The 22326-nt window shown below is 36.4% G+C and overlaps 1 long non-coding RNA gene across 1 annotated transcript in view; it reads right to left on the reverse strand.

Moving 5' to 3' along the window:
* Positions 1-746: 746 nt before the first annotated feature.
* The window catches only part of LOC110302874, a 47674-nt gene continuing 26094 nt past the window's right edge, over positions 747-22326 (reverse strand). The window contains exon 5 of the long non-coding RNA XR_002378870.1: positions 747-1019. This is a non-coding gene — a long non-coding RNA (uncharacterized LOC110302874). The remainder of the gene's footprint in view (positions 1020-22326) is intronic.

Here is a 22326-nt window from a genome sequence, read left to right on the forward strand (position 1 = left end):
AATTCTGGCAAAATGTATATTTTCACCATCCATGACCCATTCACTGACTGCATGACATGGTCTACATATTCCAGGACAATTTTCCCCAAAGCAAGTTCCATATTACAGCAATGGCTTTAATAGAAAATGTGTCATTAATAGAAGGCGATCTCCATGTTTTATGAACAAGATCCTGCCAACATTAAATGGTGGTAATGCTGTACCAAGTATTTTGAGGAGAAGGCCGTGGAACACTTGAAGGCTCTACCCTAACCACTCATAATTTCTATTCTTCCTGCTCAGGCCTCCATATTTGTGATGGGCATGCAATTTGCAAAGAGAGCTATCTTGCTTGTCATACCCCAGACACTAACCACTTAGTTTTTATTTGTATTAAGCTTTAAAACTACATTTATTTATTCCTCTCTGTCTCTCTGTCTCTTTGTCTCTCTGTCTCTCTCTCTCTCTCTCTCTCTTTCTCTGTGTCTGTGTGTGTGTGTGTCTGTGTGTGTGTGTGTCTGTGTGTTTGTGTGTATTTTTCTCTGTGTATTAGCATGCATAGCACATATGTAGAAGAGGACAGAATGCATGAATTGATTCTTTCCTTCCACTATGTGAGTCCCAGGGTTTAAATTCCTTGAGGCTTGGTAGCAAGTATCTTACTGGATCATCTTGCAGGCCCCACCTTGTTCTTTATAAGACAGAGTCTCTCATTGGTCTGTAACTTGCAGCCAGCTAACCAAAAATCTAACTCTGCTTCCTCAGCAGGGACATTACAATGTAGTCTGCTATGCCAGGCTTTTGAAATGTTGGTTCGGGGGATCACACTCAGATCTTGATGCTCTCAAGGCAGGCAATTGATTACCTAGGACATCTTCTCCTCTATTAAATTTACTTCCTAAAATGGTGCTGAGATTTTCTCCATTCTCAGTCTGTAATCAACCATCTTCAATTTTGAATTGCCCTGGTCTCACCCCTGTTTGTATCCACTAAGTTCGTTTAGCCAACTCTTGTAGGAAATATCCTGGTCCTCAGGAAGGCTGGTATGAGAAAATAAAACAAAACAACATTAATTCTAGTGACTGAATGCTAAAGAGTAACCTTCAATATGATGGAAGATACTGAATGACCAAGAGAAATTATAAAGTAGGCCACAAAGAAAAGCTGAGAACAGAAGGAAGCCCCATCTCTCTCTATCCAAGCTCTGCTTAGAGTCATTTGAGCAATTTACAAGGCTATTCCCATGACAAAAGGGAAAGCACACAGCTCTGAGAGTTTGTTGACAGCAATACAACAAAATCTCTAACACTGTGTGAGTCAGTGTCCCGCAAAAATCAAAGTAACAAACAAAACAAAACATTTGTTAAGTAGTACTTGCAATTGTTGGTATATCTTCATGGTGGATATGCATAAACACATACAAATTACTGCGGTTAAAGTCTTGGGCTTCATGCTATTATCACTATCATCATCATCATCACCATACCACCATCACCATCATCATTGCCATCATTGTTGTTGTTGTTACTACTTTTTAGAACACTCTCATACATATCATGCTGGCCTTGAACTGCTGATACCCTTGCTTCCACCTCCAAAATCCTGGGATTGTAACACAGGCTTGTGTCACAACACCGTTTTTTTGGTGGGTGTTTTGGGTGGGGGGGATACCAGGGATTGAACCTAAGACTTTATGAATGCTAGACAGGCACTCTACCAACTAAGATACAGTCCAGCCCTGGAATGTTCATTTTAAATAAGCAAATACATGAGTATTATAGTTTTATTAATAAAATATATTTTCAACAATGCTTTCTATAGCACCAAATGTTTAATTTCCCTGGTCAAGGTCATCCAAGAACCTCATCATTGTGGAATGACTCATGAGGACAGTCCACGTTATTACTATCAATCCAAAGACTATTAGTTGTTCCTCTGGAAAACTCCACCATTATGGCTGTTGGACTATCCAGAATATCAATCGCAGATGGATCATTGCTTCCATGGCTGTGGGCAATGTCATTCCAGATTTGAAATTATATTTTTATATAAATTCCAATTATACCCATCTTTTTCTGACCTACTTTATCTAATGGTAGTTGACAAAACACTCCCTGTGTGTCCATTTCAGAAAACCAATTACAGAACAAGCACATTTTTTTAGAATGATGAGGAACATTCTAAATGCTGGGATTAAAGGCATGCGCCACCATGCCCGGCAATTTCTTAAATGACACTAAATGCAAAATCTATGAAAGAAAGATTAATTAATTGTATCAGAATTTTTTCTTCATAAAATACTATCAAGAAATTGTTAACTTCAAAGGATGAATAGAAGGTAAATATATATCATCTAAGAGAGACCAGTAAATAGAATATAGAAAATGTTACTATGATAAGGAAGTCAATTATCCAAGACTATATAAGACTACAAATATGTCCAAGGTAAGAACAAATGTGAGAAGCAATAGATTCCACTTTCAAAATTTCCTACAAAGCTACATTAATTAAGCAATTTGACACTGGCATTTTTAAAAAGGCAAATTAGTCAATGGATTATAGTCAAGAATTAGATGTAAACTCACAATGTATAGTCAGATGACATTTCTGTAATATCCAGAACAATTCAACAAGGGAAAAAGAGTAGAGGTTTATATCAAATGGTGGGAGGACAAATGGACATTCCCATACAAACTATGGAGTCAGAACTCTACTGCTTATCATGTACAAAAGCATAACTCAAAATTGGTCACACATGTAAATGAAAAACTTCCAGAGGAATTATTATAATTATTAGGAGGAAATGTGAATACAATTTCAAATTTTTAAGTTGAGTATATATATATTTAGTTTTTCCAGACAGGGTTTCTCTATGTAGCCCTGGCTGTCCTAGAACTCACTCTGTAGAACAGGCTGGCCTTGAACTCAGAAATATGCCTGCCTCTGCCTCCCCAGTGCTGGGATTAAAGGCATGCGCCACCATGCCCGGCAATTTCTTAAATGACACTAAATGCAAAATCTATGAAAGAAAGATTAATTAATTGTATCAGAATTTTTTCTTCATAAAATACTATCAAGAAATTGTTAACTTCAAAGGATGAATAGAAGGTAAATATATATCATCTAAGAGAGACCAGTAAATAGAATATAGAAAATGTTACCAAGTCAATAACAAAAAGTAAAAAATAAGCCAATTATAAGATGGGGAAATTATCTCAATGATCATTTGTAATTTACACGATAGATTATATTTGTTGAATATTCTATTTAGGAAATAGCCAGAAGAAATAACTCAAAGACTTCAAGATTGATATGTGGCTGCCTAGAGTTAGAGTGCATCACTAAAGATGGGTATGAAGATTCATTTTTCTGGAATTTAATGTTCTAAGCTTAAAATTTTGTGATTGTTATCTATGTCTATAAATACACTGAGATATCATTGAACTATATACTTTTTAAGTTGGCAAACGTAATAGTATGTTAATTTTGCCTTAATAGCGATTATTTTAAAAGTTGGCACACAAATTATCTTGTAAAGAACAACGAAATATAAATAAACCTGCATAACTCATGACAGAAATCTCCAGGGATAGTGAAGGCCATTATTGCATACATCCTAACATAACATGTTAAAGGCTGTTCTGAGGTACATAAAACCCTGTGTCCATATGTATATATGTATGCATGTATGTATGCATATATGTGCACATATATTTCATGGACATATATTAATAATTAAAATATAATCACCCTACTAAATGTTTTCTCAATTACTAATTTTTTTATTTTATAAATTAGTTTATTTTTATTTATTTAATAAATTAGTTTATTTTTTATATGCCATATTCCATTCCCCCGAATCCACCCCCCAACTGCTCCACATCCCACACCTCCTCCCCAAACCCCCTGTCTCCACATGGATGCTCCCACCCCCCATGCCACCTGACCTGACCTCTAAATTCGCTGGGGCCTCCAGTCTCTTGAGGGTTAGGTGCATCAGAATGAACACAGACCCAGAAGTCTATCTTCTACCATATGTGTGTTGGGGGCCTCATATCAGCTGGTGTGTGCTGTCATATCAGCTAGTGTATGCTGTCATATCAGTTGGTGTATGCTGTGATATCAGCTGGTGTATGCTGTCATATCAGCTGGTGTGTGCTGTCTCTTTAATGACTGAGAGATATTTTCTGCTTTAAATGCTTTGCTTTCAATTTGAAGTTTAAACATTGAAAATGTTCTCTGTGTTATTTATGACTTAAAGATATAAGAATTAAGTTTTGACTCTGTAATGACTTTTTTGATGCTTTCTGGATGTTTAAAATGAAAAATCTTTCTCTTCCTAGTATAAAATATTCAATCAATATGCTAAATAAATGCATTGCATTGCCTGCTTATGTAGACCACAAAGACCAAGAACTGTACAGACCACTTGTACAGCCTAATAGTATTTTGTTTAAATTCTAATGACTATATCTTCAGCTTTATGTTACAAAACATTTTTGCTTGTATCTTGTTCTTAGTGTCTTATCTTAGATATATCTTCCATAAAATAAACACATTTGCCTGTTTGCCTAACATTTGCTAATTTGATTGCTCCATTTCTTTTTATAACTCTTTCCTGGATTGCTTCCACTTAAACTAAAATATCATTTTCATGTTTCCTACCAATGATCATATTTCATATTGATGGTAATGTATATTTTATTAATTTGAGCATGTATGCATTTTTTCCTTCTTACTGAGTCTGAATAAATTAAAAATTACATAGATATTTATTTTGTTCTGGGACTTTGAACTATACTAATTCCATTGTTCCTACAGGGAACTCTGTCATTAACTCAGTTTTTGATCCTTTGTAGGTAATCTGACTTTCCTCTCTCACTACAATTAAAAGATTTTTTTAATCAGTGTTTGAAAATTCTGTACATGGGCAGAATATGTTTTTCCTTCTTTCCTTTTCCCTTTCTATCCCTAATTTACATTCTTTAATTTAAAAAATGTAAAGTCCTGAGGCCACTCACTGGGGCCAGTATGTTCATGGGGAGAACCATCTACAGGGTTCAGAGGGCACAAAGATTGTAGAGGCATAAGTAGCAGATGTTATGCTGAGAAGCATTATTAGACATGACTGGCCATTGTACACATAAACTTACAAATATTAACTGAATTACAAGACCTGCAGAAAATAGACTATCAAAGTCCCCATGTAAATGGAAGAAGAATTCATGAATTTCCCCTATAGCTGAGCAGCTATTGGCAACTGAAAGTTGTATGGAACAGAGAGTCAGTTTTCTTCGGGTGTGCACCTCTTATGCACACCTATGCTAGATATGCTCTATTAAAAAATTTCTTAGTAAGGTCTGTTTTTTTTTTTTTTGGTTTGGTTTGGTTTGTTTTTTTTGTTTTGTTTTGTTTTGTTTTGTTTTGTTTTTGGTGGACCTAAATGTGTGTTGTTTCATTTGTTAGTATTGATCAATATATACAATATTCCATGAATATACATCAGTTTTATTTCAGTGTAGCTACTATAAAAATTTACCTAGATGGAGTATGCACTGGGAAAAGAGAAGACAGCTCCAAGCCACAAAGGAAGGCTATTAATACATGTCCTGGTTGTAGTGTAAGGTTATTCTATTCATACTATGAAATTCTACTCCTTGAGGAAATAACATTCAGTACACTACCATGTCCTTCAGAAGGAATTCTTTGACCTCAGGTTTCCAAATGACTGTGTACATTGAACCTCATCACAAGTGAATTTCTGAGCCACCTACCAAGTCACTAAGTTGAGAAATCCCAGTAACAATTACAAAGTCAAAATGATTTCATCAGAATAAAATATGATCAGCAAGTATCAGAGAACATGGGTTGTTTTAGAAGCACATAATTTGTGACTATATGTGATCAGTTTGTGTAGCTATTTCCTTTGAATTGGAATATATGTTGTTGAAAGAAGGACTGAAGATTAGAACTCTAAGTACCTCCAGGACCACAGGAAACCTATAAGACCTAGGAATCCCAGAAAGGCACAGAATTCAAAGCCTCTTCCCAAGTTTATATATATGCAGTAAATATTTCCTGAAGAAGAGGAGACTTTTAATAGCCCGTTTGATTTTCAGATTGACAGTTGCAATATTACAGTACCTCTACTCAATTAGCCCTTATTTTGCTTAAAAATTGCCCCCAAAATATAAGAGTAGAGATGCTGGCAACTTATATATGACAAGAAGAAATCTTGTCCCTCAAGGAGAAGGTGGATGTTTGTTATAAATATATATGCCATGTATATATGTCTACCTGAACCTCAGTGTATTTAGAGTTTAATACCATCTGTAGTTCCAAGAATCTGTTGGGTTTGGAACAGATTTAACACACATAAAGGAATAGTATGGTTAGTAGTAACTTGAGGGTGTTAGGAAACATTGATATGACCATGTTTTGACATGTTACTAAGATTAGCAGAGGCAAAGGCTGAAGGCAAAAGTGATATAGAGTAAAGCATGGTGATGAGCATTAAGAGCCATCTCTAAGACTGAAATGACCCACATCACAAAAAATTATGGGTTCTTTTCTTTTTTTCTTTTATCACAGTGCTTGCTTCTAAGTTTGTGTCAGGAAGAAACCCTCGCCAGTCCTGAGCAGCATCCACCCAAATGAGGATGGAAGAATCATTCTTGTCAGTGTGGCTGTGATGTCAACTGTAGAGTCTTTGAGTGACTCAACATGTCTTTCAAAACAGAATTGATTGTTCTGCTGCAATGAAATAAGGAAGAACACTTTGTAGACTCCAGGATCTACCTCAGATGGCAAATTTCTGAACTGTCAGCTGTGACCAAATATGAAAAAAAAAAGTACCAGCTCTGGTCATCACTGCCCAACACAGGATCCTTCTAAGAATGGACTTTGTTCTAAAAATTCTCATCGTTGTACGGTGACATGTATTTTCAATAGACTCTTTCTGTTCTCCTTTGCCTTGTCTTTCTTTAGTTTTGACAGGCATCAGAACTGAGGATTTTCACCTACTTTCACTGAACATAATCTTTGCTTTAGCTGAACACAAATGTTCAACACAAATGTTTTCACCTCCATTTCTCTCTCTAATGTCACCCTCCCAAGAATCCTTCACAATACAAAACTCATGGATAATATTTTCCTTAAGGTCCATTCTAAATCAGGCTGTATTTTTCCATGCACTTTGTGGTGCTATTGCTATGTGTTTTTCCTAATGACTGGTTTATCATCAATCCAGAGTGGATGCCTACTAACAGTGGAAACTCCCTCCTCATTGTCCTTCAAACCAACAATATGCATCTAACTTCCTCAGTCACTTCTCTGCTCTTCCCTATCTTGAGACACTCATTTTAAAATCTTCTTTAAATTTTTCCACATCCAATATTGTTTCCTTTAAGATTTTTATTAAGACAGACAGTTAATCTTGGGTCTAAGTGATATATCCTACAACCAAATAGATGTGGAGTTCTAGTAACACAATGATACTGGATTCAGGAAAATTAATGATCTGATTTGTTTTTTCATATACAAAAGTCAAATTTATTTTATACAAGGTGAACTTTTACCCCATTTTCTTAACTTGCTGCAATATAAATAACTTTCAATTTTATAAAATTATTTTAAAGCATTTGTCTTAAGAGCTACAGAATAGTCCAGCCATGTAAACCATGATTTAAAATTTGACTCTACTAATGCTGTGTAATTATATCCTCTTTTTTTAAACTATAACAATAACAATGCAAGTCAGAAATCTCCTGATATCATGCAATTGACTTTCATGCCAAGAGCTAAAGAACAAAGTTTCCAATGACTTCATGTTTGATGCAGAAACCTGGTGAGAAGCCAGAGGACTAAAGCAAATGTCACTCCTCAAAGCTTTCATAAAACTTGTGGTGGTTAACCTTATGTGTAAATGTGAGTTGACTGCTGCATACCCAGATGTTTAGTCAAACCTTTCCTTAGATGTTTCAGGAGCAGGAATTATCATTGAAATTTAGTCCAAAGTGGGATCCAGCTCAAGGGGAGGCCCAAGGCCAGACATTATTACTGAGGGTATGGAGGGCTCACAAAAAGGGGTGTATCATGACTGCCTTTTGAAAGATCCAACAAGCAGGTGAAAGAGTCAGATGCAGTTATTTGCACCCAACCAATGAACAGAAGCGGCTGACCCCTAATGTTGAATTATGGAAGGCTGATAGAAGCTGAGGAAAAAGGTAGTTTGGTAGGAGTATCAGCAGTCTCAATTAATCTGGACCCCTGAGATCTTTCAAACACTGGACCACCGAACAGAGAGCATAATCCAGCTCATATGAGGCCCCCAACACACATACAGTACAGGATTTCTTGGTCTGTGTTCATTCAGAGATGATGCAACTAACCCTCAAGAGACTGGAAGCCCCAGGAAGTGTAGAGGTCAGGTGGGGTGGGGGGTGGGGTGGAGACATCTATGAGGATACAGGAGGATGGGGAGGAGGTATGGGATGTAAAACAGTTGGAGCATGGATGGGGGGATAAATTATAGAGTGTAAAAAATAAATTAATTTAAAAAAGAAAAAAGGAAATTTGCTAATAAATCCAAATAAATGGTATTCCTTAGTATAAATGGGCCCTATGCAGTCATCTGAACGCAAAATAGTGAACCCTTCCACAGAAGAGTAGGATTTCCTCCTGGTCCATTGTCTTTGAGCTAAAATATTACTCTCGCCATTCTTGGGTCTCAAACCCAAGCATCACCCTTTCATGAGTCTCCTTAAGTCTATTAGCTTTTGGACAATGATTACTCTGTCTGCTCTTGCCCATCTCCAGGTTACTGAGTACAGATCTGGAAACAACCCAGGCAAGGTAATTTTGAAAGCTGATGCTTTCATTTACTGTATATCTGATCTATTTCCTTGGGTAACCTTCAGTAATAGAAGGTGACGGAGTTTTCCCTATGTAAGTTTCATACTGACTATATGATCTCTAACACAAGCAAATAAATAAACAGCAAAGAGACAGACCTGAGAAAATAGCAGAGGTATAGGACCCAATGGAGTCAGATCAAAACCACAAGGGCAAGAGCTAGGACATCTCACAACTGGGACACAGGTCATTTACATAATAGAATCTGTTGTATCCCAGCTCTCCTCCAACCCTGATCTAAACACCACAGGAGCTTGACTTTGAAGGCTGGGCCCAGAGCCATATGTGTCTGCCTCTGATTCACTTCCATACTCCTTAACCTCCAAACCCTAATGGACTAAAGTTAGTTGGTGTGGGTGGGAAGCAGGGTTGAGATGGGTTTTAAACAAATGTTAAAAGTCTAAATCTAACCTACATAGTACTTACTACATTTTAGTAAGGTGAAGGTCTTAGAAACTCATGAAGTCTAGCCAAAGTCTGTGTAAGGATAAAGTAGAAGGGGATGTGGCATTTCAGAGTTAAAAAAAATTTTGTCCCTAGAAAAAGATTTCGGGAAAATCAGTCTCTATTTGTCAAAGTTCTCTACTGGAACATAACTCTGTGTGTGTGTGTGTGTGTGTGTGTGTTCAAAGGGGACTTATCAGAGTGGCTTGCATATCCAACCAGTTCAACAATGACTATCTACCAACAAAAGGACCATGAACCTAGCAGCTATTCAGTGGACAAGACTAAATGTCTCACCTGGTCTTCAGTATATGCTGGAATCCCAAAAAAGTAGGCTCTAATTCCATGAAGGCATGAGCTCACCTGTGAGAGCAAGGGCAAGCAGACAAAGAGTAAATGCTTTTTTCGTATTTGTCACAGACCTGAAGCCAGAGGATGGGGCCCAGGCTAAAGGTGGATGTTCTTAATTCAAAAGGTCTGGAAAGGTCTGGATGAAAGTTGATTCTTCCCACTTCAAATGATTTAATTAAAACAAACAAACAGACAAACAAAAAGCCAGATGTGTCCAGACACTTGGACTTTAGTTAATTCCAGATGTAGTCAACTTGGCAACCATCATTTGTCATCATAATATGCACAAGGCTTAATTAAACTTTTTAGTGAAACAAGTTACACTAGTTGACTGAAACTAAGAAAGTATTATAACTTAAATTCTCCCCTATTCTTTTCAATTGATTCCCAAGGATAGATGTTCAAAAATGCAATTAAAGTTATGAGGGATTTTTGGTCAGAAAATAAACAAGAATACATTTAAACAACCTTGTGTTAAAAGGACTTTATGAGGAGAGGCCCTTGGTTTTGCAATGATTATATGCCCCAGTACAGGAAAACACCAGGGCCAGGAAGGGGGAGTGGGTGGGTTGGGGAGCAGGGCAAGGGAAGGGTGTAGGGGACTTTCAGGATAGCATTTGAAATGTAAATGAAGAAAATGTCTAATAGAAATTTTGTTAAAGAAAAAACAATTAGAACTGAAAAAGGGGGGCTTTATGATATTGCAGGAGTGTCATGGAAATCCAGGATTAAGGAAGGAGAAGGGCATTGGGTGTGAGCAGTATTCCTGAACTAGATCCTTATTCTTCCTTTGTACAGTTGTGCTTCTAATCCTGTCTCTTAGCACAGGAGATTCTCTCCACCTCAAATGAGTATGGGATTTCATATCAGAATGGTTATATAACCTTTGAATAGTGGTTAATAATCTAATTTGAGGAGACCTGTCTTAATTGAGATTTTCTTTTCTAAACACTTAACCAATTGTTCCCGCTTTTTATTGGATCCTTCTTTCTTGTTTCAGTGATTAATGTTTCTCTTCTTCATGTCCTAAATTATATCAAAGAATTCATTTATAATCAGACTCATTGTGCACAGCTCTATACTGATTTGATAATTGTAGCTTGGAAACATGTTTGAGCATTTGTGAAGCTAAAAACAACACCATCCCTTTCCTCTGCATTTACAATTTTCAACCGGCCCTCCTCCCCCGAGATGAATCTCAAAATCAGCTACTGAAGATTAAATTAGATACAGGCACTACTTTTTGCACTTATGCCATATGGTGTATCTATATTTCTGATCTTGTTTTGTTTCTGAGTAAAGTAAGTTCAGGTTGACTGTTTGCACGTGTTGCTTCTTACAGTTTATAGAGTCCTTACAGTTTTCTCTTGAGGTGTTATTTCTCTTATTTGACACATTTTCTAGTTCGTTTTTGCTGCTCTATAGGGCTGCATTAATTTCTTTCATGTATCACTACATGGCCAGGGACATACCTCATATTCCTGCTAGTAATGCTATAAGTGTATTGTTTTTATATTTGGGGGTGCTTTTTGTATTTTATGTAAGGTCAGCTCCTACTTGACGTTAGACTGTCACTGTTTCCTTTTTGTCCGTGGGCAAATGGATCAGAGCTGCTGTTCCTGCCTCTGTTAATGATAGGGTGTGTTTTTAGCTCATAAGCCACAGTGCATTCTTCCGAGTGGGTTCTAAGAATGACAGCGTGCACTGAAGCAAAACAAATATTCCATGAGTGCATTATTTATACTTTATTGACCAAGAATATCTGTGCTCACAAAAATCAATTAAACAAAATCCCAAGTTGTAGCACTTTCCAAACAGTGTCCTAAAACTACAACCAAATCATTGTGGTACTAGTAACAAAATGTACAAATAGTCTGTGGCTGTGGCCCTGGTGGTTCATTCTACTTTCTCCAACAAACCAGCCATTGCTCATAGGCCAAGTCTGAATTCCTTCCATCTCACATCCAGGTACACCGACAAGCCTTGTCCTTCTGAGACAATCAGCCAGTATCTTCTTGCTTGGGTATTTCTGAGGGAGGGTAAGTGCTCTGGGGATGCTCAACTATTTTAAAAGAAATATTGTTTTGATAAATACATTATTACAAGCAGATGGACCTAGTTAGATAAATGGTTCTTCTGTTAGAATGGTTGCTATACCAGAAAGTCCTATGGAAAGAAAGCAAACTTCACATCAGGTTTTCTGTATGCCTTCCCTAGAGTTGGACATAGGGTTCTATAAGATTTACCCTAGTGGAGGAACCAGCAGATTGAACCTTCAGTAGTTGCCAGCCTCAGGGCTGGCATTGCTCACTGAATCCCTCACAGGCCTATTGTCAGTACCACTCCCTTTGTCCCCCAAGGGTTAGTGACCAGATCCTGATTGAGCTGAAAACAATGCTATCTATATATATTCATAGTAGTCCCAATGGGAGGCTTGTCATCACAGTAACTCAGAAAAAAAGGTTGATTTTGTTGTTGTTGTTGTTTATTTTAAGTAAAGTTAGCAAGCAGAGGAGAATACAAATTGCAATGTTAATTGGAGTTGCTACATTGAAAATCAAAAGAGACAGGTTGACTCATTTAGTTTCTATTGTACTGGAGCAATCATGTTATTTCTATATCTGTCCTAGCTACTTCTTCCAGAGTCCCAAATAGAAATAGATGGTCCAAGCCATAATGAATACATTTAGCTCATAATACAGTTTGCATTTTAATTAAATTTATAGCTGCCTAAAATAGATTCTCCAACTGCACAGAAGTCATACAAATAGCAGGCAGAATGATAAGGGTGGTAACTTCTTTCCCATTCACTCAAAAGCATATAAACTGCTAAAGATATACTTTTCCATTGTTATCTGTCCTACTGAGAATTACAAGAGTGTGGTTTCTTCTCATGTACACTGAAATGGGGCACTTTTGTCTGATACCATTTTAAATCCACATTATCTCTAAGTGTGTTTTCTTAGAATGCTCACAGATACCAAGTGAAGCTTAAATAGGTTCTCTTTATCTCTCTTTCCCCCTCTCCTCCTCCTCCTCTCTCCCCACTTTATCTGCCCTTTCTCCTCCCTCTTCCCCTTTCTCTCTCTTTCTTTCTGCCTCCCCATGATACTGAACATACACATTGCAGAATAGTTGATACAATGTCAGGTTATAGGCTGAAAAGCCCTAGTCCAGGAACAACCAAGATTGTCAGGCTTAATGATTATACCATTTACAGACAAAATGTCCTGGTATATTTCCAAATAATGCTTTGAATTCAGATAGGCAGTAAGCAGCAGGCAGAACGTTTACAGCTAGAGCTTTGTAGACTGGACGTATCCAATAACTCTCTAAATTTATTACTCTTTGGAACCCAGATATGCTATTTATGCCAAGGTTAGAAACTCTCAGTGTCCCCTTTATGCTTTTCATGTGAAAAGTAGAAAAACCTGTTAAAGCCCCTTTCACTCATGATTCTATGGAGGAGCTTATACAATAAAGTTTCTCCTTGGAGATTGCTCATGATGGGGCTTTGAACACATAAATCTAAGTTAGGACAGCAGAAGCAGGAAGGTAACTATTGCCTTTCTTCATCATCCCTGTAAAAGCAGGTCATAAGACCCCACTCCATTCAAGATGACCCTTCTTCTCTATAATAAAATGAAAAGAACATCTTTAGCTTCAAGTGTTGGATCTGCCAACCACAACCTGAAAATATAGCCTTGCCGAGATGACTGGTTTATCACCATGATCTCTTCAGCCCTTCTTTTCAATTAGCAACTCTTAACAAGGCTGAGCATAAAAATGCACAAGTCCACACTTCCTGACTCCTTTGTGTATATCATTTTTGTTACATAAAGCCTAGGATTAAATAAATAGGCATGTATACCTCTTAATCTGTATTTTGTTATAGTAGCCAACTTCATAATCTTAGCAATTAGTGACAGAAAGATATTCTTTGTATGTGCTCTACATTAAGAAGGCCAATTTTTTAGGTATACTATGATGCTGTTGAGATCAAGTCAGGAGACTCCAATGACGCCTACTGATCTGGTTAAATCCGTGTTTATACTTGAAACCCAGCCCGGCCTTTAATGTGTGTCCTCTTAATTCATTCCTTCATTCTAGCCTTTTCAAGGGGCTCAGTAGACCATGTCCATTTTTGAACTTTTAACTGTACTAAGTGATGCTATAAATTGGGGGAAATAGCCCAGATATTAGCAGTTCAGAAGAGCAGTCCATGCAAGGTACAACAATTGAATCCACATGTGTGGGATGGAAGCCAATGGTTACACAAATAAGGGAGGAATTAAAAGGATCTCTCCTGTGATACCTACATTCACATCTGGTATGAAGTCTTAGGTAAACACATCCTTCACTTAAACCAAACCTAGTCCTCAGACTTTCTGACTTAGAATTAGTATTACAGTAAAGTTGTTTTTAAATTTTTCTCTAAAGGACTTTAAACATGAAATTGACCTTTTATTCAGAGACCCTTACTGGACTTCAAATATTCGTTCTCTCTTATTGTTAACACATCAAAAGAAAAAAAAAGGTATCAATATTCAAAGTAGTGTTGTCTCAACTGGCAATGGATTTGAAAATCAGGAAACATTGGCCAATATCTAGAGGCATTTTCAGTCATCAAAATGGAAGAGACTATTGACATCTAATGTTCAAAGTTCAAATATCCTGCTAAATGTCCTACACTACATAGGAAGTCTACACACACACACACACACACACACACACAGGGGAAGAGAGAGAGAAAGAAAGAAGAAAAAAAGGAGAAGGAAGAGGAGCAGGAGGGAAGAAGAGGAAGGAGAAGAAGAAGAAGAAGAAGAAGAAGAAGAAGAAGAAGAAGAAGAAGAAGAAGAAGAAGAGAAGAAGAAGAAGACATTAAATGACAATAGTATTAAGATGACTCATGCAAAAAGTGAAACAAAACTGATTTTGTTGCACCTGAGTAATAACAGGAAAACATATTTCTAACATTTTGGATTTATAACTAGTGGTGGTAAAACTGTTTCCTCATCATTTTAAGCAAATAAAATAGTCCATTAAAGTATTACTTTGACTTTTTTTCCAAATTAATAGGTGTTGAGGCTAAAAATGTGCTCAGCTATTGAAGGCATACACTTCTCTTATGAAAGACCTGATTTCATTTTTCTAAACATTGGGTGGTTCACAACTGCCTGTGACTACAGATCCAAGCATCTCTAACACCTCTGGTCTCCTGGAGCCCCTATGCTTACATGCAGGCACCTATAAACAGAAGCATATGTACAAGCACAATTGAAATTAATTACTATTACAGAGTGTGTGGGCTCAGAATCAAACTCCTGCCTCCGATACTTTAGATCCTCAATGACTCTAGAAGCAAGCTTTACTCCTATCTGGCTGATAGTTATAAGATCCAACTGAGCACACCTTCCTCTGATTGTACTGACAGGACCCTCTCCAGTCTGTCTACTTGCATACCATTCCATAAACACAATAAAAAGATCTGAAACTGTTAGTCCTTTGGCTGCTCAAAACAGAAAACAGAAAAGAAATAATAATAATTATTGATGTAACTTTTTACCACTTGAATATAATAAAGAATAATAGGTAACAGACTGGAGAGATGGATAAAGCTAAATATCAGACAGAGTAAGTAAGGATGCTTGTCTTCAAGCCTGGTAACTTAAATTTAGATTCCCCAGATCCCACATGGTATAAAAGAACCACTCTGGACTCCTCATTTATCATACATAGATGTACACTCATTATCATTATCATGCAAGTGTACACACACACACACACACACATGAAAGAAAATAAGTGCAAAAATGGGAAAAATAGTAAAAATATAATGTTTGTCAAAAGTAAAGAAAATAAGATAATTTTTAAAAATTGTAAACCATGAATAGGAATAATACATCCTTAATGGAAAGTGGTTTTTTTTTTCTTTTTTGATTATGCTATCTCGCTGTCAACAAGAACCATGGGCAGAGTGCACACCCCATCGCCTTACCCACTGTGACATCCACACACAGGAATCCTATCCACTGATAGGATTTTGAGTCTGAATGGCATGGCATGTTTTATTTTATTTCAGTACATAAGAGTTATGAGGGTTTTCCTTGATGTTTTAGTTGGGAAAACACAAATGAACCCATGGTGCATACTAAGAATAATTATGAAAAGAGATGCAGATATCTTACAGCATATAAACATTTTAAATTTACACTTTATCATCCAAGAAACTGAAATATAGTTTCTTTATTTGCTCAGAGGCCCACATAGAGTAAGTGGAAGAGCCAATATTGCTATGGTAATAGGAAAAAATGCTAATAAACCCATCACCCAGTGCTGCTTGTCACTGTCAGATATGACTCAGTTCTACTTCTTTTTGTACATGAAGGAATTGATCACTGGATTTATGTTACCCTGTGCTCCTCCTTCCTCACTTAACAGTGTGTCGTCATAAGCATCCTTCTAGGTAAGCAGCCAGAATTTCCCACTACGTGCCTAACTAGCAATCCATTGCCACTCATTCCATAAAAAGGAAATAAGGGTACCACAGAAACCTAAGTCAGGAAGAGATGACAATGATGCTTGGTTTTCTAGGCAAGTAGATTTGGTAAATGCCAGATAAGCTCCATTAAAAAAAATAATAATCTATTTAGTGTGAGATGTATTAGATGACTTAAATGGCTAATGGACATGATGATTTTACAATGAAGTTGCAAAAAATTAATAGATAGAAAAATACACCCCCCCATAATTGCAGGAGAATCATCTATCAGCAGATAAAGCAATATAATGTTGCCACATTTTTCTCACTAGAGAGCCTAACATAAGCTCTTTTAAGTATATGTTTTAAAAAAATTAACCATTGTTGCTTTATTTACACACCTCTCTAAATATATAATAAAACAAGGGGAGTTATGAGACCCAACATCACATTTTCAAAGGAGCTGCACCACTGCACATCCCCAACTTTATATACAAGTTTCCAATTACTACATATCCTCAGCTGTGTAGCCTTTTGCATTTTCATAATAGGTCTGATACCAAGTAGGGAGTGAAATCTCACTGTGGTCCTGGCTTGCATTCCAAATGAATGCACATGAATAACAAAGGTTGAGCAATTAATCACATACGTGCTGAATATTTATGTATTTTATTCAGGAAAAAATGCCTATTCAAGTCTTTTTCATGTAAGTTGATTAATTTTGGTCACTTATGAAGATTTTTCTATATATACATTACTTATTTTCTTTTTATTAAACATGCTATTTACAAATATTTCCAAATTATAAATATTCCATAATTTGGCCTCTTATTTTTTATTGTTTCCTTTTCCTTTGCTTTTTAGTTTGATGTAGTCCAACCTGTTTTCCTTTTATCACTAGTGCTTAAATACAGTACCTAAGACATGCTTGCAGAGAATTTTAATCTTGATTTAGCCTTCAGATCTTACATTTAGGTACTTAGTCCATACTCATAATTATTATGAGTAAATTTCATGGTGTAATATAAAAGATACAGAAACAATGTCCTTCTTTTCTATGTGAATGTTCAGTTTTCCTTAACAACCTTTGCTGAGGAGCATAGCCTTTCTTCATAGGTATCGTTGGTACATTTGTTAAAGTGTTGTGAGCAGAGCCAAAGAAGCCTTCAGTTGATTTGTGTGGAGCAGTGAAAGTCCTGAGCAAATGTGTGTTGTGAGCATGTGCACAGCCATGCTAAGGACCCAATTTCTTTGGACCACAGGGAACTGTCAACACCTTTCCCCAGATTAGGGCTCAGAGGGTGGTAAAGTTTTCTTCTGTTCTGAAAGCTAGTGTTGACAGTGTATATATCAGGGTTTGTAAACAATCAGTTACTGTAGGCAAAACTAGCAACTCTACATTTCTCCTCTTAGATGTTCTTAGACTGAGACTCCTCACCTACAGAGAGCTCCTACTGGGACTAGCTAACCATAATCTGTGTGCTGGTTCAAATAAATGTGCTAAGGTTTCCAGTTGTGGCCTAGTTAGAGCCACTCCTTGACAGTGTGTACATCCCACCTGTCCCTAGCTTTTCTGCACATGTGTTTGTGTTTCTATCCTTTCTTCATTCCCATCCTGACCTAGCCATCATCAAGACCAAGCCATGAAGGTTGTAGTTCAGTGGACTCTCTCTACACACTTATCCTTGCATTTGGCATCTCTACTATGCTCTTTTGTCTATATATGTGTGTGTTTTATGGTTGTTGCATACTGTTTCAGTTATTCTTGCTTTATAATATATTTTTAAAAGATAAAACATGATGCCAATAGCTTTGTTCTTCTTTCTCAAGATTACTGTGAGCCATTTTAAAATTTTCATAAGACTATATACATTTTAGGATTGTATTTCGACTGTTTTTTTAAAAATCTATTAATTTCTTTATAATCCTAGTTTTTGTGTTTATATCCCAAAATAACTGGGATCTGAGTTTCATTAATTGTCTATCCTTCAAGATTCATTGTATTCCTCACAACAAAACAGAGTGAAATAACCTAAACACTCATCAATAAATGGATGGATAAAGACAGTGTGGTCTGTACATGTAGTCAGGATTATTGAGCCATGAAAGAAGGAGATCTAGAAGGACATAATAAGGATGAACTTACAGAACCTTAAACAAACGAATGATATAAGATCAAGTCTATATAATTACACTTACTTAAGCTATCTACAGTAATTAGACTCCCCAAAGCAAAAACAAAGGAGGAGATTATAAGCTAGGAGGAGAGACGTATATTGTTCAAATTCAGTTACTCAAAATTAGAATATTCTAAGTTTAGCTCTTTAGTATAGTACCCATAGTAAGGCAACCATAAAATACACATAAAACTCGGTCAGCATGGTACACCTCATTGTTAGTCTTCTCACTATGTACAAAGAGAGAAAAATGGGATATGGTACAAAGAAGAAAATAAATTCAAGTCTCTTAGAAGTGATGGAATTTATGTCTTTATTTTATGTGTATGTTTTGTGTTCATGTGTGGTATGTTCATAGATACATGTACAAACCAGAGGGCATTCTCAAATGTCTTCATTTATTGTGCTGTACATTCTTTTTGAGGCAGGATGTCTCACAAAACTTGGAGCTTTCCAGCAAGCTAGAATGGCTGACCAGAGCCTTATGCTGCTATGTCTGCAGTATGTCACACCCATGATTATGTGTGTGCTGATATCTGAACACAGGTACTCACACTTCTGAATCAAAAATCTTCCCAACCATCCCATCTCTTCATGCCCAAGGTGATGGTTATTTCTACTACCTTGATAATGAGGTAGTTTCATGGTAGTGTCCACAGAACCAAATTATTTACATTAAATACATACAGTATTTAGTAAATTAATTATCTTTTGATAAAGTTGTAAAAATTAGGTGGAAAAAAAGAAGACATCCAGTGAAATATGAACAATATTTTAAAGGCTGAAATAGCATGAACAGCTATTATAAATGTTTCACTAGCCTTACTAAATATTACTTTAAAGCACAATATTCCAAAGCATAAAATTCTAATAAGTGGATATTAGCCCAGAAACTTAGTATACCCGAGATATAAGAGACAATTTGTAAAACACATGAAACTGAGGAAGAACGAAGACCAAAGTGTGGACGCTTTGCCCCTTCTTAGAATTGGAAACAATCACTAATGGAAGGAGTTACAGAGACAAAATTTGGATCTGAGACAAAAGGATGGACCATCTAGAGACTGCCATATCCAGGGATCCATCCCATAATTAGCCTCCAAACAATGACACCATTGCATACACTAGCAAGCGTTTGCTGAAAGGACCCTGATATAGCTGTCTCTTGTGAGACTAGGCTGAGGCCTAGCAAACACAGAAGTGGATGCTCACAGTCAGCTATTGGATGGATCACAGGGCCCCCAATGGAGGAGCTAGAGAAAGTATCCAAGGAGCTAAAGAGATCTGCAACCCTGTAGGTACAACAACATTATGAACTAACCAGTACCCTGGAGCTCTTGACTCTAGCTGCATATGTATCAAAAGATGGCCTAGTCGGCCATCACTAGAAAGAGAGGCCCATTGGACATGCAAACTTTATATGCCCCAGTACAGGGGAACGCCAGGGCCAAAAAAAAATTGGAATGGGTGGGTAGGGAAGTAGGAGGGAGGGTATGGGGGACTCTTGGGATAGCATTGGAAATGTAATTGAGGAAAATACATAATACAAAATTTTTTTTAAATAAATAAATAAAATAAAATTCATCAACATGTATTTGATATAAATATATTTTTAATAAAGTTTTGGCACATCCAACTCTTTCAGCCGACATTTTTTTAGGTGTTGTTTATTTTAATTGTTGCTAACTATGATTTAGACCACATACAAGGAGTGTTTACAACTGAATGTTACAATGCATAGCAATCAACTAAATACAAACACTGGAGCAACACTACATTGTGGGTTTGATTTATCTCATGCGATCTATTATATAAGTTAACATACAGTCTTCTGACATGAAACAAATGTGATTTTAATGTCCATGCAAGCATGTATATTCATAAAAATGTAATTGTAAATGACACCTTCATATTTCCTCATCATAGTAGACTTTCTTGAATGAGGACTTGACAGTGAGCTGTGACAGTATAGAAACATCAAGACTGCTTTTTGCATTCTAGAGAAATGATCCATAAGAACACCCACCTAGATGCAGTCAGACTTACACAGTGCCTGCAAGGAGAAAGGAATTAGCTGAGTGGACCATAAAAAAATTGATAATAGATTGCAGCATAACAAAATAGGTTGAGCCAGAGGCAAACCACACAGCTACTTAAATAGTCACTCCTGTTTGAAAAATAACCATGAAAAGCAGTTCAGGAAGTCTTGGTATTTACATAATAGCCATTTCATGTATCAATCTTCTTTAACTATTTTTTAATATCTGTTTATTTTATGCACAGGTATGTTTTTCTGCGTGGATGCATGTGTATCACAAGCATGTCTGGTACCCACAGAGGTCAGAGGAGTGCATTAGACCACTCTGGAAAAGGAGTTGTGGGTGAAAGAATTGAACCCATGTCTTCTGTAAAAACAACAGGTGCCTTTTACTATTGAACCATCTCTCTAGCCTCTCTATATATATTTTTTAATTGTCAAATAACTGGTCACTGTTTAACACATTTGAATAAATGCACTGCGTGCTTAGAATAGAAAAAGAACAAAGTGAGAAAATGTGTTCACAGTGGTATAGATAAACCTATAAATCCCATGGGATGTGTCAACAGCTTTAAGAACACAAGTTCAGCTTTTGTGTTTCAGGAGTTCCTGAAATGCAGCAACAATTATTAAAATCATGCAGATGAGCAATTGAACCACAAATAAAGTTACATTCTTTAATAAATAAATAAAGTTACCAGTTCATATGGAAAAGAAAGACAGGGTAAATGAAGAAAGAGAAAGCATCTATGATCCTGTTTAAGTTCAGTTGAAGATTTTAATGTCTTAGGTGTGGATACCAAATAATATATTTTGTGAACAACCTATTCTCAAATTTTGGAGCTATGTTAATCCACCATGTGTATTATGGTTCTAGATGAATACCAGTAAGGCAATGCTCCTTAGACAAATAGAACATTTCAACCAAGGAGTGCAGTAGTGGAAGAATGGACAGTGAGCTAAGCAAGCAGAGTTAGGAATAGAAGATCATAACATGATGTAGGTGTGCTGAGCTGCTTTCTAAACTTAATCATACTAAACCTCATGTATTTAGCATGATAATTCGCTACCTGGAGAAGTTCTTTTATATAAAAATGAGTTTTGTAAGAAAAAAATTAATATTCTTTTAGAGATCTGGACCCTCTGCTAAAATGGCCATTATGGATTTTCCATAACCAATAGAAAAGGAATAAAAACTCAACTGAGGGATAGCAATTCTTTTTCTTTCAAAAAGAAACTTGAAGCATGATCAATAGGCATTGCCTTACTAAATTCACTATTTTCTCCCCATTTTAATATTTAAGGTCTCAGTCTTGTGAGCTTTTGGGCAAGAAATAAATCAGTCTGATCTTAATAGCATTGCTTGAAATGGATCTGTAACAAATATTGAAATGTATTTTTACTAATTGTTCCTTTTTGTATAAAAGAACTATGAAAAGCTTTAAATAGTCAGTGTTATCAACTGTTACCAAAATAGCAAAAGAACCATAAGAGGAAAAGAGAACATCCTACTGGAGACAGAAGGTGAAACTAAGAAAGAGAAGCAATGAACATTGATGACCTAAGGGCAGAAAGAAGCCATTGGCTGGGGAAGAAGGGAGTGATCAGGATGGGCAGAGACATCAGAAGTGTGTGAGGGAGAATAACAACTGAGAGTATATGAGAATATTATAATGTATCCCACAACATTATATATATATATATATATATATATATATATATATATATATATATATATATGCAAGCTTAAAAACATACAAAACAGAGAATTGTCCTCCCAATGAATCCTCATTTCCAGAATGCTGCCAAAAAGAATAGAGCTATTAGCCTTTGGGTAACATTTGAGGTTTGCTTTCAAGCTGACTTAGTTGAAGAATAAGAAACTATTCTTCATAAAGTACATTGCAGTCAATCTGTCTTTATCGTTTCATGCCTGACTTATA

The sequence above is a fragment of the Mus caroli genome, chromosome 10 (genome assembly GCF_900094665.2).
Source record: "Mus caroli chromosome 10, CAROLI_EIJ_v1.1, whole genome shotgun sequence".
In the NCBI taxonomy this organism is placed as follows: Eukaryota; Metazoa; Chordata; class Mammalia; order Rodentia; family Muridae; genus Mus; species Mus caroli.